This window comes from Macrotis lagotis, chromosome 2 (genome assembly GCF_037893015.1).
Source record: "Macrotis lagotis isolate mMagLag1 chromosome 2, bilby.v1.9.chrom.fasta, whole genome shotgun sequence".
Classification (NCBI taxonomy): Eukaryota; Metazoa; Chordata; class Mammalia; order Peramelemorphia; family Peramelidae; genus Macrotis; species Macrotis lagotis.
The window spans coordinates 192,668,808-192,688,529 of NC_133659.1; the positions used below are offsets into that span (position 1 = coordinate 192,668,808).

Below are 19,722 nucleotides of genomic sequence, written 5' to 3' on the forward strand. Positions count from 1 at the left end.
TGGGCAGTCCACTATTACATTCTATCATTGTGAGCATCCCTCCCTCTGCTCCTCAACGACAGAAGATTGTGGTTTTGGGTTTCAGGATTATAATTGAAATGATATTTCAGATATAGTCAACCAATATTTCTGTTGCTATTAAACATCAGCTATTAAGCTGATGAATTTGCATTCATTTCTGCCCTCATCTTCCCTATCAAGAAAGGGTACCAATTTTCTAGAAAATATAGTTTTGTATGACATAGCATTGATGGAATTCACTGCTTAAATCATATTGGTTAAACCTCTCATATTTCTTGTCTTTGGCCTGGTAGTTATTGGAGATCTCATCAAAATTGTTATGCTTGTGAGCACATTGCTAATCAGGGAGATTATTCCCTTGCCAATCCCATGTTCCCTCTGCTAGGATCCAGTATCACTAAAGGCCATTATTCATTGCACAGACAGGAGTGTAGATAACTTAAAATAATAATTGTTTGAGATAAATTTTTATTAATGTGCTTTTTTGCACCATCAAAATTTCCTAGTGTATCCTTTCAAGAGAATCATTCCTTAAACTGAAGAATAATAAACACCGGGGGAGTGAGGGGCAATTCAGCAAAATTAACCAATACATTGAAAACATCTGGATATATATATATATATATATATATATATATATATATATATATATATATATGATTTTCCTTACTGATAGCTCCCCATTCCTAACCCTGCAAAGAAGTAGGGAAAGATGCTCATTATAATTTCTTAGCATTCAATTTCAACCACTGTGTTGTTGTTGTTGTTATATTATAACTTATTTAGGTATTTAATGGATATCTAACTTTCTTTTTTTTCCCTCTCACAAAGGTATGTTGCTACAAATATTTTTGTGCATATGGAGTCTCCCTGAGGGGAAAAATTTTCCCTTGGTTAATAGCTTTACTCCTCTAATCACTCAGTATTGAGTGTCTGGTACACAGTAAGTACTTTTTTTGATATTGAATTATTTTTCATTTAAATTTTTTTTTTTAGGTTTTTGCAAGGCAATGGGTTTAAGTGGCTTACCCAAGGCCACACAGCTAGGTAATTATTAAGTGTCTGAGGTTGAATTTGAACTCAGGTACTCCTGACTACAGGGCTGGTGCTCTATCCACTGCACCACCTAGCAGCCCCTCATTTAAATTTTAAAATAAGTTATATGTCTTCTGTTTCTTACATCACTATAGAAATCCCAAGTATCCCTCTCCCTCCTCCTCTCAGAGTTATCCCACAAAACAATATATTTTAGTGATTGATACATTAAAAAAACCCCTGAAAATCTGAGTGATATGTAATATTTATGAATCTTCTACCTCCACAAAGGCATGGGTTAAAGAAGTCCTCTCATATATTTTCATTCAAATCCCACTTAATCTTTATAATTTTGCTACATTCATTTCTGACTTTTTGGTGTGTTGTTATTTCCATTTCCATTGTTATGGTTACTGCTTATATTCTTTCTTTGGTTCTACTTATTTCATTCTGTATTAGTTCATATATATCTTTCTCTGTATTCATCGCATACCTCTTCTTATAGTATAGTGATATTCTATTATGTTCATATATCACAATTTGTTATCCATTCCTTAAATGATGGGTATTTACTTTGTCTTTGCTATCACAAAAAGTGCTTCTGTAAATATTTTGATGAAACTAGACTTTCTTCTTTTTAAATGTTATTTTATTTTTTCAATTACAAGAAAAGATAGTTTTGGACATTCCTATTTTTTAAGTTTTTGAGTTCTACATCTTTCTACCTCCTTCTCTTTCTCCCCTCCCATGACAGTGAGCAATCTTTTATAGGTTATACATATATTAGCATATTTAGCATATTTCCATATTGGTCCTGTTATAAAAGAAGAAAGAATAAGAATAAAAGGAGAAAAACTATGAGAAAAAGAAAAAACATAAAACAAATTTTATTTTTTTTATTTTTTTTAATATTTTTATTAAAGATATTATTTGAGTTTTACAATTTTCCCCCCAATCTTACTTCCCTCCCCCCACCCCTCCCCATGGAAAGCAATTTGTCAGTCTTTACTTTGTTTCCATGTTGTACATTAATCCAAATTGAGTGTGATGAGAGAGAAATCATATCCTTAAGGAAGAGACAAAAAGTCTAAGAGATAACAAAATCAGCAATGAGATATCAGGTTTTTTCCCCTAAAGTAAAGGGAATAGTCCTTGAACTTTGTTCAAACTCCACAGCTCTTTCTCTGGATACAGATGGCACTCTCCTTTGCAGACAGCACAAAATTGCACTGATGGAATGAGTGAGTCCTTCAAGGTTGATCATCACCCCCATGTTGCATTAGGGTATATGGTGTTTTTCTGGTTCTGCTCATCTCACTCAGCATCAGTTCATGCAAATCCCTCCAGGCTTCCTTGAAATCCCATCCCTCCTGGTTTCCTAATAGAACAATAGTGTTCTATGACATACATATACCACAGTTTGCTAAGCCATTCCCCAATTGAAGGACATTTACTTGATTTCCAATTCTTTGCCACCACAAACAGGGCTGCTATAAATATTTTTGTACAAGTGATGTTTTTACCCTTTTTCATCATCTCTTCAGGGTATAGACCCAGTAGTGGTATTTCTGGGTCAAAGGGTATGCTCATTTTTGTTGCCTTTTGGGTATAGTTCCAAATTTGGGTATAGTTCCAAATTTCTCTCCAGAAAGGTTGGATGAGTTCACAGCTCCACCAACAATGTAATAGTGTCCCAGATTTCCCACAAATTTGCATTTCTCTAATAATTAATGATTTAGAGCAATTTTCATATGGCTATGGATTGCTTTGATCACCTCATCTGTAAATTGCCTTTGCATATCCTTTGACCATTTGTCAATTGGGGAATGGCTTTTTGCATAAAACAAATTTTAAAAAGTGATAACAGTAAGCTTTGGTCTGCATTCAGATAACATAGTTTTTTCTCTGGATGTGGATAACATTTTCCATCACAAGTCTTTTAGAAGTTTTTGATCACTGAACTACTTAAAGGAGCTAGTCCATCATAGTTAATCATCACACAATGTTAAGGTATACAATGTTCTCCTGGTTCTTATTTCACTCAGCATCTGATCATGCAAGTCTTTAAGGCAATGGGGTGCCCTGTGCAAGTCTTTCCAGACTTTTCTGAAGACCATCTATTCATGATTTCTTACAGAACAATAGTACTCCATCACATTCATATCCCATAATTTGTTCAGCCACTTCCCAGTTGATGAACATACCCCTCAATTTCTAATTCTTTGCTAGTACAAAAAGAGCTGCTATAAATATTTTTTGTACAGGTGAGTCTTTTTCTTTTATTGATGATCTCTTTGAGATTCAGACCTAGTAGTAGTAGTATTGCTGGATCAAAGGTTATATACACACTTGCATTGCCTTTTCAGCAATAAGGACTTTCTTCTTATAACTTCCTTGGAGTATAAGTCCAGTAATGGAGACTCTGATTCAAAGGTCATAGATATTTTAGGCACTTAATTTACCTAGTTCCAAATCTTTTTTCCCCAAAATGGTTGCAACTTTTCACAGCTCAACCAACAATCTATTAGTATGCTTATTATTCCATAATCATTTCTATATTGACTATTGTCTTTTTTAAAATAATTTTGTCAATTTTCAGGGTGAGGTGAAACCTCAGTGCTATTTTGATTTCCATTTCTCTGATTATCAGTGATTTGTGGCATCATTTCATATGGCTGTAAACTCTTTACAGTTTCTCTTTTGAGAACTGTTTGTTCATATCCTTGGAACATTTGTTTATTGGGAAATGACTTGTAGTAATAAAAGATTTGTCTTAATTATCAAATGTTCATCAGAGAAATTTGATTTAAAAAAGATATCTTTATATTCAACCATTTCCATTCTTATCCTAGGTGCATTAGTTTTGTCTGCACAGAAGGTTTTTTTTCCATGTAATCAGAGTTATCAATTTCATTTTTTGTAATTACCTCTATCTCTTGCTTAAGAAAACCTGTCCTACACATACCTCAGAGAAGTATATGACCTGTTTATCATTTAATTTTTTATAGTATGATCTTTAATATTGAGGTTGTGCATCCTTTTAGAATGTATTAGTGTAAGATGCTGATCTAAGCCTAATTTCTACCAGACTGACTTCTGTTTTTTTCCAGCAGTTTTTATCAACTAAGGTTAATAAAATTTTTTTAATCAACTAAGTATGTATCAACAATTTTTTCTCATAGATAATTTATGTTTTCCACTTTACATAGTAAATTCTCAATTAATGTTTGTTGTCAAGAGTTATGGTTTTTATATTGATTAATATATGTATAATGAATTTAATGATATCAATTTAATTTCTAGAGACTCTTTTCACAAGCAGACTATGAGCCTGAGAGGCAGTGAAAATAAAGTAGTAATTTGTTTTAATTGTGACAAGTCCTGCACTTGTCTGCATTAAGTGAAGTCTATCAGTATATCTTGGATGGTACTGCACCCCCAAGAATTTGCTCAATTTAGACATTTCCACAGGGCTACTACTTCGATGGTCATAAGAATGCATGTATGCATGTACACTCAAACATGCATGCACACATGTGCACAAACACACAACATACATGCATATGTTTAATAATTTCCTCTCTTTTTTGCATCTCCCTTTTCATAGATAATTACATTTAAAAATAATTTTGTAAATCATTAAGCACTTAAACCAGGTCACTTATAATGGTGCAGTAGATAGAATGCTGAACTAGAGTCAGGAAGCCCTGATTTCAAGTCTTGCAACAGACATTTACTAGGTATGTGACTAACCCCTTTCTGCCCCAGTTTCCTCAACTGTAAAATGGTAACACTAATAGCATCAACCATCTATGGTTACTATGAAGATTAAATGAGACAATATTTGCAAAGTACTTAACACACTGTAGAGTTCACATAGTAGGCACTTAATAAATACTTGATCTTTTCCCTCCTTTTGCTCTATATAGTCATTATTAACACTGATTAAATGAAAAGTAAGCAAACTTTAATGACTAGAGAAAAGTTGTGATTTATATATATTCTCTTGAGAAAGAAAGAAGGGAAGGTAGAATCTTATCTCCCAACGTGTTTTCTTGAAGTGTATGGAGGGCTTGATGAAAGGACAGTTCAGTGCAATCCAACCTGGTTCCAGACTTGTCTCATATGACAATGGAGAGAGGAGATATTTATAACATGCTTTACAGGCATAGCATCTCCATTTCTTCCCTAGCTTACCAAAACAAAAAAAAAAATCTTCCTTAAACTCCAAGATCTTGGGGCAGTTAGCTAGGTGATGTAGTGGACAAAGCATCAGCCTTGGAGACAGGAGGACCTGAGTTCAAATCAGACCTCAAACACCTAGCTGTGTGTCCTTGGGCAAGTCACTTAACCCCATTGACTTACGACAAATTAGAAACAAAACAAAACTCCAAGAACCTAATTTCCAAGTCAATGCTCAAGTCAAACACTTCCACTTTGGAAGCATGATATCTAGTCCCACCTCAACCCTAAGCCAAGGGGAAATAGAGGAAGTTGCTTTTTCACTTGCCTATCAGGAATCACAGTCATATATACCCCTCTTTAACCAAGACATTCTATCCTGCTTCACAGAACATCATCTACCAGCTTGCAGTTTTTCCTGCATCAGAGAGAATCAGGATGATTTTTTTCCCCCTATTAACCCATATTGACTTAGCAGGTCATTGTGATGAATGAAAAACAAAGAGACAGAGGTTCTAGGTAATTCATAATCAATTTATTAATTAGGCTAGCTAATATTAAATTGATGATTAATACTTTCCCTTGGAAAACCAAAGGAATGCCCCCCAACATGGAGATACAGAATGATTTAAGTACTTTTGTAAAAAAGAGACACCTCTGATAAAGAGAAAATCAAGCCAGGTGGATTAGTGGACATAGGCTAGAAATTTTCAGCTCCTCCAACTGAGAAACATAGCTTGATCATGGAACTCAGTCACCCCCAGCAATCTGGATAGTCCTCCTGCAATTTCCACTCAGTCCACTCTGGTTAGTTCTGTCATGAGCTGGATCACCCTAAATTCTAATCAGGGGCTCATTCCTGGGGGCAAGAACTTAGCTAGATAGGCTTCTGTTTACTAGATTCTATTTCTAAACAGAAGTTAGATCTCCTAGTTGGCTAGGATCTGATCCAATATTGTGGAGCATATTCCCCAAGTGTTAGGGAAATTTCATCAATCAGCCATGTCCTTCAGAGATTGCTTCTACAAGATCTGTGTCATAAATAAGGAAATAAAAAAACCTGGATCCTAGATAGTAATGATAGTAATTTAAAGGAAAATAATTTCTCTCATCACTAAAGCTTCCTTCACTGAAGCATTCTCCTCTTTAGGTTAAATTTCTCCAGCTCCTTAAACTGATGACATTAGAAAAGTGTTTGGAGTTTATACAGAGCTGACCTGCCTACTTCTAACCTTATATGCTGATAAAGGGTTGTGACACTTTGGCATATTGAAGCAGAGCCTTTACTGGTCTCTTCTCCTTGTGATGGCTACACAGGAGAAACTGCATCAGTTTAAAATGCAGAGGCAACTTTTATTTCTTGCTTTCTTCCTTTTTGTTTTGTCTCACTAGGCTGGTCCTTTCTATAATTGTGGTTACAGCGGTTCAGAGAAACTGACACTAGAACTCTGGCCTCTGTCTGCCTATCCTATTCAGTTTCTTTACCTGGTTGTAAATGACTGAGCATTGACCCAGTCTGGTTCAACTTTGTGAACTGAAGAGATCTGGGGATCCTGGATAATCAGTTAGTGAAAGAGAAGCAATCTTTGTATCCACTAAGTCTCTTCTTGGAGGAAAAACAATGACTGCTGGAAAGATAAATCTATGGGGTGGCTAGGTGGCATAGTGGATAAAGCACCAGCCCTGGAGTCAGGAGTACCTGGGTTCAAATCTGGTCTCAGACACTTAATAATTACCTAGCTGTGTGGCCTTGGGCAAGCCACTTAACCCCGTTTGCCTTGCAAAAACCTAAAAAATAAAAAATAAAAAAAATAAAAGATAAATCTAACTCCTGGTGTGACTTCCCAGACATAGAAGGGAATTTGTTGAATAGTGCAGAACTGAGGTGAAAAGTGAAATGTTGGTGTAGCTGTCCCATAAACTTCATATCTTGATGATTTCAAATTTCAATTTCTCAGTAGAATATAGGAATAGTTTGAATTCTTGACCAAAGAATATTTGTGAGTCTTGTGGTTAGAATTTCTTGCAGATGGAGTGAATAAATAGCTATCTCATAATTAGTATACATGATACAATGAGAACCTTTCTATTCCCCCTTTTGAGGGGACACCCTCATGTTTAACATGAACCAAACTTCTCCTTTAAGTAATTTTTCCTGGGTCACTTAGTTGGGGCTATAAAGAACTAAAGAATATGAGAAAAGGAGACTAAACATTTTTTTAGATACCAGATCTAATCTAGTTAGATTCCCATATACTGAACCTAATTCAGTGTAGTTACCTCCCATTTACACCATCTATATCTTGTATTTACATGGTTGTTTGAATGCTGTTTCCTCTCATTAGAATTTGAATTCTTCAAGGTCCTTTTTTTTTTAACATCCCTACCATTTAGCAATAGTGCCAGAACTTAATAAATTCTTGTTGACTAACTGAATAACTTAGTGGAAGAATGGGGCCAAAACATGGCAGATCCAGTCCTTGAGCCCTGAAGGGGTTCTAATTGTTAGATTTATCTATGATAAATTCTAGGTTCTTCATCTCCTAGCTGCTCTCCTTATCAAATGTCTTTCTGAATATAACAGATGCTCTTGCCATGTTTCTGTTCATGACAAATCACTTTACCTCTCTTTTTAAAAGATTTTATTTATTTTGAGTTTTACAATTTTCCCCCAATCTTGCTTCCCTTCCCCCACCCCCACTCCCACAGAAGGCAATTTGCCAGTCTTTACATTGTTTCCATGGTATACATTGATCCAAATTGAATGTGATGAGAGAGAACTCATCCCTCCATGTTATCTTCCCTCTGATTGTATTCCCCCCTTTTAACATTATCCATATTCCCTAGTATTTTGTTTCTGATTACCACCACCTTCAATGTGTTTGCCCTTCCCTTTCTTCCCCCTTTCCTTTTTCCCCTTTTCCCTTCCCTTCCTTCTGTTAGTTCCCCCTTTTCTCCCCTCCCTGTCTCTGTCCCCCCTCCCTTTCCCCCCCTTTTAATACTTGAAAGATAAAATGTTTCTTAAGTTACCTGAATGTGTGTGTGTGTGAATTAACTTTAAGCCAAGTTTGATGAGAGGAAGATTCAGGTGTTTCTCATCTCCTCCCTTATTCCCCTTTATTACAATAGATCTTTTGTACCTCTTTATATAATGAGATTTACCCCCATTCAATCCCCTCCATCCTCTCATTTCCTTCCTGTCCCCCTTTTTAAGGAGGTAGTGTTTTTAAATCATTCTATCTGAGTCACAGAAAATCGTGAGTGTCCATCACTTCTGGCTAAGTATATATTCTCTCTAATAGAGGTACAATTCTCAAGAGTTCTGAGAATCTTTTTCCCATGCCGGGATGTAGACAGTTTCATCTTATTGGAAAGCCGTTTTTTTCCCTCTCTTTAACCCCCCCTTTTTTTTACCTTTTCATGTGTCTCTTGAACTTTCTGTTTGATGTACAAATTTTCATCAAGAATTGTTGGAAGTCTCCCATTTTGTAAATGGCCATCTTTTCCCCTGGAAGAGAAGGCTCAGTTTTGCCAGGTAGTGGATTCTTGGCTGCATTCCAAGTTCCCTTGCTCTTCAGAATATCTCATTCCAGGCCCTTCTATCCCTTAATGTTGATGCAACTAGGTCCTGTGTAATTCTTACTGTGACTCCTTGGTATTTTGTTTCTTTCTGGCTGCTTGCAGGATTTTCTCTTTTATCTGATAGTTCTGGAATTTGGCTACAACATTCTTCGGTGTTTTCATTTTAGGATCTCTTTCCAGAGGGGATCAATGTATTCTTTCAATAACTATTTTGTCCTCTGGTTCCATGATATCAGGGCAATTTTCCATCACTAAATCCTGTAATATTAAGTCCAGGCTTTTTTTCTCTTCAGTGTTTTCAGGAAGGCCTATAATTCTCAAGTTGTCCCTCCTCAATCTGTTCTTGAGGTCAGTGGTTTTGCTGATGAGGTATTTTACATTTTCTTCTATTTTTTCTATTTTCTTGTTTTGTTTAACAGATTCTTGCTGTCTCATGAAGTCATTAGTTTCCACAGACTCCATTCTTCTTTTTAGAGAAGAATTTTCTTCATTTATGTTTTGCAACTCCTTTTCTAATTGGTCCATTCTATTTTTGTAAGAGTTTTCCATTTGACCAATTGAGGTTTTGAGAGAATTATTTTCTTGTTGCAAGGTGTTAATTTTCTCTCCCAAATTTTCCAATTGATTTTTAAACTCCTTCCTTATTTCTTCAAGGAAGTCTTTCTGTGCTGGAGAGCAGTGCATATTCTCCTCAGAGGTTCTAGGTTTCTCTGAGTTAGTGTCTTTTTCTTCCAAGAATTTTTCTATGGACCCTCCTTTGTGCTGGCCTTTCTTCATTATCCTAAAACCTTGTGTTGGGGAGGGGCTGTTCACGAAGGTTTGGTGTTAGGATCCCTAGAGGCTTTACTCACTGAGTGTAATATCTCCATCTGGCCAGTAGGGGGTGTTAGAGGTTTTGCTCACTGAGTGCAATATCTGCAACTGGCCAGTAGGGGGAGCTGATTGCTTTCTCTGGAGTGTCTGTGACCTTGATTGAAGCCCTCTCTCTTGGCCTAGAAGGGAGTGGTTGAAACTGTTGAATACTTTTATCTTTGATCAAGGGTGGCCTCTACTCTAGGGTGAGGTCATCACTTTTCCTATTCACAAAGGAGGTGGTTCTGTTGCTCTGCCTTAGCCTGGGGTGGAAGGCGGGCTGTGATTGTGTTCATTCTAGGAAGAGGTTGCGGCTCAAATGAAGGTATGGCCTCTGAGTTCCTCCAGACCAGAGGAGCCCAGGGATCAATGTCTGCAGCTCCCCTCTCTCTCTCTCTCTCCTCCTCAAGCCCTGCCCACAAGCTCCAGATGGTCAGTGCCACAACCAATACCTCTGCTCCCTAGTTGGCCCAAGCCCCTGTGGCCAACCAGGCTCAAGCTAGTCCAGTTCTCAGGCCTTCAGGCTCCCAGGATCCTGCCCAGCCACTAATCAAGCTAATCTGAAGCCTGTCCAGGCTCCCAGGCTCTTACCGATCCTCTTTTCTTTCTGAGTGTTATAGATTGGATTTCTGTTAAGGGGTTCATTTCATATTCTATATGAGGAAAGATCAGGAGAGCTTTAGCAGTGTGCCTGTCTCCTCTCCACCATCTTGGCTGTAAGTCCCATTTTACCTCTCTTGAATGATTATTTACCCTCACCACCCAGGATGGTGCAAATTTGGAAAATAAAGGAAGTATCAAGACTGTCCAGGCATTCATTCACCAGAGAGAGGAAGTCTCATGACAAGAGGAAAGGAAACAGAAATCTTGATTACTGCCCAGTCTTTTGCCCTTGAGAAATACTTTCAGTTTGGTCACAGGTTTTAATTACGCAGCTATGGCAGACATACTGAGCAGTCATACAGTAGGCAGCCCTAAATCAATCTGTTGATTGGGGAAATAACCTGAAGCCAGCACTGAGGACTTGTTATAGAAAGAAGCTGATGAAACAGAATGGTGAACACTGCAGCCACAGTGACTCCAGACAAGGGAAAAGGCATCTTCTTTGTTTTCCAGTGACTACTAAGTGGATGGTGAAGTTGTTCAAAGATAAGAAACCTTTCCCTTGGATCTTTCCCATGCTAGGTAGGGTGGGAGAAAAAGAGAAGTGCTTTAGGCTGTCTCAAGTACTCCAGAAAGAAAAGTTGAAATGGCAACCAAGAGGTTTGAGAATGTTATTGGAAGTGGAACCTTCCATGTTGGAATGATTACATTTTTCCTGTAATAAATATAAACTATGTAGCTGTGGTTTATTGACTGCCTGATGCATTCTGCAAATCTGGGGGGGGCGGTATTCAAATTAAGTGTTAAAGCCCAGGAAGGTAGTGTGGAGTCACAGATTTTTCTGTGTTTACAAACTATTATGAGCAATATTTCATCATCCTCTAGTCAAAATTCTTTCTTAAAAATTTATTATTTTTGTTTTCATCCATTTGTACATACATATTTCCAACTTGCAAAATTTCCTTCCCACCCCCCCTCCCCTCAGTAGGGAACAGTCAGGTTAGCATTTTAAATACATATTTTCTTAAACATATTTACAAATTAGTAATTTTGGGCATGAGAAATTAGGGTTAAGGGAAAGAGATATGTAAGAGATAATTTTTATGAAGTGTTCATCAGATTCAGTATAGTGGAGTTTTTTTTTTCCTATGTTTTTTTTTTGTTTTGTTTTTCTTCCTCTGGTTGGGGATAACATAGACAATTACTAGTCTAATACAGTTGTCCTAGCTCTCTGGACTGTCAAGAGGAGTGACTTCCATCAAGGTTGTTCATCTCATAATGTTATTGATGTATATGTTGTTCTCTTGGTTCTACTCCCTTCTCTCAGCATCAGATCCTGTAAATCATTCCATGCATCTCTAGATTCCAACCATTTATGGTTTCTTATAGAACAATAATATTCCATAGTATTCCTGTACCATGACTTGATTAGCCATTCCCCAAGTGAGGGCATCCCCTCAACTTCCAATTCTTTGCCACTACAAAAAGAACTGCTATGAATATTTTGGAACATGCAGGACTTTTCCCATTTTTTACAATTTCTTCTGGATAAAGTCCTAGAATTGGAATTGCTGGGTCAAAGGGTATAAACAGTTTTATTGCTCTTTGGGCATAGTTCTATAGCTGTTGACTACTTCAGTTTGCTTCTGCCTATGAGGAATCATTATTCTGACTCAGGAAAGCAAGGGTGGAAATAAAACAAAAATTTATTAAAAGAAATTACAACATATAGGAAGGGATAGAGAGAGAGAGAAAGGGAGAGAGAGAGAGAAAAAAAAGATAAAAGAACAGCCAAATTGTGTTGGCTGGGCCAGTAGATCAGAGAAGACTTTGGCCCTGGGGGGAGTCCAACCCAGGTTTTTATGTCTTGCCTCTCAGGTGAACTCCCTTCCCCTTACTACATCTGGAATTAGATAGAAGGTGAAGCCTAAGGAGATCAGGATACAAGTATTACTTCAAGCAATGAATCAAGGTACATCAAGAATGGGGATCTCGATAGTATACCTAGAGATTCCCCCCAAAAAAATCTAAAAAACTACTAGAAATAATTAGCAACTTTAGCAAGATTGCAGGATATAAAATAAACTCTCATAAATCCTCAACATTTCCATATATGACTAGCAAGATGCAGCATAAAGAGCTAGAAACAGAAATGCCATTCAAAGTAACTTCAGACAATATAAAATACCTGGGAGTCTACCTGTCAAGTCAAACTCAGAAACTTTTTGAAAACAATTACAAAACACTTCTCACACAAATAAAATCAGATTTAAATAACTGGGCAAATATCAACTGCTCATGGATAGACTGAGCAAATATAATAAAAATGACAATTCTACCAAAATTAAACTATTTGTTTAGTGCCCTACCAATCAAAATTCCAATAAATTATTTTAGTGAGTTAGAAAAAATTGTAAGTAAATTCATATGGAGAAATAAAAAGTTGAGAATCTCCAGGGATTTAATGGGGAAAAAAGTGCAAAATAAGGTGGCTTAACCCTATCAGATCTAAAATTATATTATAAAGCATCAGTCATCAATACTGTCTGGTATTGACTAAGAAATAGAATGATGGATCAGTGGAATAGACTAGATGCAATAGCAGGAACTGATTATAGGAATCTGCTGTTTGATAAACACAAAGAGTCCAGCTAGTGGGATAAAAGCTCTCTCTTTCATAAAAACTGTTGGGAAGATTGGAAGAGTATGGCAGAAACTTGGATTAGACCAACACCTCACATCCTATACCAAGGTAAGATCAAAATGGATACAGAATCTAGATATAAAAAAATATTATAAGCAATATAGGAGATCAAGGAATAGTTTACCTGTCAGATCTATGGAAAGGGAAGCAGTTTATAACCAAGGAAGAGATGGACAATGCCATTAAAAATAAACTGGACAATTTTGATTACATTATATTTAAAAACTTTTGCACAGACAAAACCACTATAACTAAGATCAAAAGAAATGTAGCAAACTGGGATATAATTTTTACAACTAGTATTTCTGACAAAAAACTCATTTCTAAAATATACAGAGAACTGAGTCAAATTTTTACAAAAAAGATAAGCCATTCACTAATTAACAAATAGTCAAAGGATATGCAAAGGCAATTTACAGATGAGGAAATCAAAATGATCCATAGTCATATGAAAAATTGCTCTAAATCACTAATTATTAGAGAAATGCAAATGAAAACATCTCTGAGGTATCACCTCACACCTCTCAGACTGGTCAATATGACCAGAAAGGACAATGATCAATGTTGGAAGGGATGTGGGAAATCTGGGACACTAATACATTGTTGGTGGAACTGTGAACTCATTCAAGCTTTCTGGAGGGCAGTTTGGAATTATTCCCAAAAGGCAACAAAAATGTGCATACCTTTTGATCTAGCAATACCACTACTGGATCTATACTCTAAAGAGATTATGAAAAAAAGTGTAAAAACATCACCCGTAGGAAGCCTGGAAGGATTTGTATGAACTGATGCTGAGTGGATGAGCAAAACCAGAAAAACACTGTACACCCTAACAGCAACATGGGGATGATGATCAACCTTGATGGACTTGCTCATTCCATCAGTGCAACAATCAGGGACAATTTTGGGCTATCTGCAATGGAAAATACCATATGTATCTAGAGAAAGAATTGTGGAGTTTGAACAAAGACCAAAGACCTTCAAATTAGGGGGAAAAGCAGTTATCTTATTATGTAATTTTGCTATCTCATACTTTATTTTTCTTCCTTAAGGATATGATTTCTCTCTCATCACATTCAACTGAGATCATTGTATACCATAGAAACAATGTAAAGACTAACAGAATGCCTTCTGTGGGGGTTGGGGGGAGGGAAGCAAGAATGGGGGGGAAATTGTAAAACTCAAAAAAAAAAAAATCTTTCTAAAACAAACATCACCTGTACAAAAGTATTCATAGCAGCTCTGTTTGTGGTGGCAAAGAATTGGAAATTGAGGGGATGTCCATTAATTGGGGAATGGCTTAATAAACTGTGGTATATGTACATTATGGAACACTATTGTTCTATTAGAAACCAGGAGGGATGGGAATTCAGGGAAGCCTGGAAGGATTTGCATGAACTCATGCTGAGTGAGATGAGCAGAATCAGAACATTATACACCCTAATAGCAACATGGGAGTGATGATCAACATTAATAGACTTGCTTATACCAACAGGGTATGGGCGTTTCTCTAATCAGGCACAATTTTGGGGTATCTGTGATGGAGAATGCCATCTGTATCCTGAGAAAGAATTATGGAGTTTGAACAAAGACCAAGGACTGTTACCTTTAATTTTAAAAAAAGATATCTTATTATGTAATTCTGTTATATCTCATACCTTATGTTTCTTCCTTAAGGATATGACTTCTCTCTCATTGCATTCAACTTAGAATAATGCATACCATGGAAACAATGTAAAGACTACTTTCTGTGGGAGGTGGGGGGAGGGAAACAAGATGGGGGGGGATTGTAAAATTCAAAATAAATAAAATCTTACAAAAAAAGAATGGCTATCTCCACCCAATTTGACAAAATTAACAACCTTTAAGATTACAGATTTAGTGTCTGCTACATCCATAGTTCTCTATGTCCTTTCCATGGTAGTCAATTTACATCTCCATCCAATCTCTTTCTGTTACATTCACAGTTCTCTTCATCTTTGCCCTGCATCAGTTCCATATTGCCCCCAGAAAGGTTGGATCCATTCACAACTCCACCAGCAGGGCATTAATGTTCTAATCCTCCCACAACCTCTCCAACATTGATCATCTTCCCTTTTTTTTTAATCTGGGCTAATCTAATAGGTATGAGGATGATACCTCATTGTTGTTTTAATTTGCATTTCTCTAATCAATAGTGATTTGGAGCATTTTTTCATATGATTTTATATAGCTTTCATTTCTTCATTCGAAAACTGTCTGTTCAAATCCTTTGACCATTTCATTTATGAATTGAGGAATGACTTGTGACCTTATGTGATGCAATTTTACTATATATTTTAGAATATATATCAGAACTCCTGGTTGTGAAGATTGTTTCCCAGCTTTCTGTTTCTCTTCTAATTTTGGCAGCATTCATTTTGTTATTGCAAAGCCCTTTTGATTTAATACAGTCAAAATCATTACTTTTGCAGTTTATTATATAGTCTAATTCTTGTTTGGTCATAAACTTATCCCTTTTCCATAGATCAGATAGATAGAGTATTTTTTGGTCTATTAATTTATCTATGGTATTGTTTTTTATGTCTAGATCCTGTACCCATTTTGAACTTATTTTGGCATAGGGTGTGAGATGTGGATCTATGCTTAGTTTTTGCCATACTATTTTCCAGTTTCCCCCAACAATTTTTGTCAAATAGTGAGTTCATATTCCAGAGGCTGATGTCTTTGGGTTTGTCAAATAGTAGATTGCTGTAGTCATTTACTAAAGTTTCTTTTGAACCTAAGCTTATTCACTGATCCATTACTCTATTCCTTAACCAGTACTGGGAAGATTTGATGAATGTTGCTTTATAATACTATAAAGTTTTAGATCTGGTAGAGCTAGGCCACCTTCCTTTACATTTTTTTTCATTAGTTCACTTGCTCTTCTTGCCCTTTTGTTGCTCCAGATGAATTTTGTTACTGTTTTTCCAGTTCAGTAAAGTAGTTATTTGGTAGTTTGATTGGTATGGTACTGAATAAATAATTAGCTTGACCTAACCATGAGCATTTGACATTTTCCCAATTATTTAGATCTGACTTTATTTGGGTGAGGAGATCCTGCTTTATAATTGTAATAATACAGTTTCTGGGTTTTTCTTCAGAGATAGATTCCCAAGTATTTAATGTTGTCTACAGTTATTTTAAATGGAATTACTCTTTCTATCTCTTGTTCTTGTTGTTTTGTTGTTTATATACATAAATGCTGGTGATTTATATGGGTTTACTTTATATTCTGCTACTTTGCTGAGTTTCTTAATTGTTTCAAGGAGTTTTTTAGATAATTTTCTCAGGTTTTCTAGGTATACCATCATATGATCTGCAAAGAGTGAAAGTTTTGCTTCCTCATTGCCAATTTTGATTCCTTCAATTTATTTTTTCTTCTTTTATTGCTACTGCTAGCATTTCTAATACTATATTTAATAGTAATGATGAAAATGGGCATCCTTGTTTATTGGAAATGCTCTGCTTATTCTCATTAAATATAATAAATAAATATATAAATTTTATAAATTTATAAATTATATATGATTATATAAATAGAATATTTGTTGATGGTTTTTGATAGATACTATTTATTATTTTAAGGAAAACTCCATTTATTCCTGAACCTTCTAGTGTTTTTAATAGGAATGGATGTTGTATTTTTATCAAAGGCTTTTTCAGCCTCTATTGAGATAATAATATGATTTCTGTTGATTTTACTATTGATATGTAATCTGCCTGGTATAAATCCAACCTGATCGTGGTATATTATCCTGGTAATAGCTTGCTGTAGTCTCATTGCTAAAATTTTATTTAAAATTTTTTCATCAATATACACTAAGAAGATTGGTCTGTAATTTTCTTTGTTTTGGTTCTTCCTGGTTTAGGTATCAGCACCATGTTGGTGTAATAAAAGGAGTTTGGCAGAACTCCTTCATCTCCTATGTTTTAAAATAGTTTATGTAGAATAGGAATTAATTGATCCTTAAATGTTTGGTAGAATTCACTTGTAAATCCATCTGGACCTGGAGACTTTCTTAGGGAGTTTATTGATGGTTTCTTCAATTTCTTTTTTTTTTCCTGAAATGGGGTTATCTAAGTAATTCATTTCTTCTTCTGTTAATCTGAACAGTTTGTATTTTTATAAATATTCATTCATTTCACTCAATTTGTCCAATTTATTGGCATATAGTTCAGCAAAGTAGCTCTGAATTATCTCTTTAATTTCCTCCTTATTGGTGGTTATTTCACCCTTTTCATTTTTGATACTGGTAATTTAGTTATCTTCTTTCTTTTTTTAAATCTGATTAACCAGAAGTTTGTCTATTCAATTGGCTTTTTTTTTATTGCACATCACTCCTTTATTATAGTGAACAACAAAAAGGGGAAAGGGGAAGAGGTTAGTACAGTTAATGTTAAAACTAATGAAGACCCAGGTGGCTGGACATGAGGTAGAAGGCAATGGGACACTGAGACATATTTCAACATAATCTAGGGGCATTTTACTTCCACAGAACAGAGCAGGAGTTACAAAATACACAGTGGAATGTATTTCTTTACCCCTTAGAAATCCAGGAACTCTCCTCTGATGCTGATTGAGATGTCTGATGATGACCAAGTGGGACAGTTTAATTTCAAAAGTCACTAATAACTAGTCCGAAAAGGGCCTTTTGTGAAAGCAAATGCATCGAGTAAACATTAAGACATGATCAACCTCCCAGATTAAATTTTCTTGAATTAGGGAGGGTAAACAAGACTTTAATGATTCGTTAAATAAGCACCTGGGCAGCTTCCTACAACAGCCCGAGAGGGCTGCCCTACTGGCACAATTGGCTCATAGGAATAACTGTAACAATTGCTTCTTTCAACTCCCCACATTGGTCATTTCTTACTAGGTCCCCATCCCTAACCAGGTCCTTAATGAGCCAAACGACCCAGGAGGCATTTTGACTAAAGTGGTTGATGGGAGGGGCAACAGGAGAGAAAGAATTGGTCTGAAATAGGGAGGAAGAAAATGAAAAAAGGAACCATCGTTCCCCACCGGCAACTATGTGTTGTGATCCCTGAAGCGATGGTCAGTGTGTGTGGAACAGGCAGGGGAGAGACGAGTGGTGGAGAAAGTGAGAAGGGAAGGACCTGGCTACTGCTGTACTGACAGCCTACTTTCACTTCTTGGCCTTGCCCTGGGCTGCCACAGCCTCCATGTCTTTGCGAACAGTCTCTTCATCCCCAAGGAACTGCATCGGTTTGATGGGTTTCAGATTCTTGTCTAACTCATACACTATGGGAATACCAGTGGGCAGATTCAGCTCCATGATTGCTTCTTCAGACAGACTCTCAAGATGCTTGACAATCCCTCGAAGACTATTGCCATGGGCTGCAATCAGAACCCATTTTCCTTCCTTGATCTGAGGGACGATTTCCTCATTCCAGAAGGGTAGAGCCCGAGCAATGGTGTCTTTCAAGCTCTCACAGGAGGGCAGCTGATCCTCAGTAAGATCTGCATAGCGACAGTCCTTGCTGATGTTGCTGTAGACGGGGTGGTCAGGCTCCATTGGAGGTGGAGGGATGTCAAAGGACCGCCGCCAGATCTTCACCTGAGCCTCACCATGCTTAGCCGCTGTCTCTGCTTTGTTGAGGCCTGTCAGACCCCCATAGTGCCGCTCATTGAGGCGCCAAGTCCTCACAACCGGCAACCACATCTGGTCAATGGCATCTAGTATTGTCCAAAGAGTACGAATTGCTCTCTTCTGGACAGAGGTGAAGCAGATATCAAATTCATAGCCAGCATCTCGCAGCGCCTGGCCGCCGCGCTTGGCCTCCTCGTGCCCGGCGGGGCTCAGGTCCGCGTCGTACCAGCCGCTGAAGCGGTTCTCCAGGTTCCAGGCGCTCTCTCCGTGCCTGATGAGCACCAGCTTGTAGGCGGCCATGGCGGAGCGCGGGGCGCGGGGCGCACAGCGGCGGGCGGAGGACAGACAGCCGCGGCGGCGGTCGGGTGCGCACTGAGATTCCCTCAATTGGCTTTTTTCATAAAACCAAGTCTTAGTTTTATTTGTGAGATCAGTGGTTTTCTTGCTTTCCATTTTATTAATCTCTCCCTTGATTTCTCCTTTGATTTTCAGAATTTCTAATTTGTTATTTAATTGGGGTTGATTAATTTGTTCTTCTTCTAGCTTTTTAAATTGCATACCCAATTCATTTATCTCCTGTTTCTCTATTTTATTCATATAGGCATTTAGAAATATAAAGTTTCCTCTTAAAACTGCCTTTGCTGCATCCCATAAATGTTGGTATGTCTCATTATTATCATTTTCTTGGATATAATTATTGATTATTTCTATTATTTGTTGTTTGATCCACCCATTATTTAAGATAAAGTTATTTAATTTCAATTAATTCTTGGTTTTTCTTTCCCTGACCCTTTATTACATGTAATTTTTATTGCATCATGGTCTCAGAGGTGTGTATTATTTCTGCCTTTCTGCATTTGATTTTAAGGTTTATATGCCCTACTACATAGTCAATTTTGGTGAAGGTGCCATGTACTGTCGAGAAGAAGGTATATTCTTTTCTATCCACATTAAGTTTTCTCCAGAGGTCTATCATATCTAAGTTTTCTAAGATTTCATTCACCTTTTTACTTCCTTCTTGTTTATTTTGTTGTTTGATATTTCTAGATCTGAAAGAGGCAGATTGAGGTCTCCCATTATTAAAGTTTTGTTGTCTGTTTCTCCTTG

General features: G+C 36.8%; 1 pseudogene; it reads right to left on the reverse strand.

Moving 5' to 3' along the window:
* Nucleotides 1-18,071: 18,071 nt before the first annotated feature.
* Nucleotides 18,072-18,924, reverse strand: LOC141511367 (phosphoglycerate mutase 1 pseudogene; annotated as a pseudogene).
* Between the last annotated feature and the right edge of the window lie 798 nt (nt 18,925-19,722).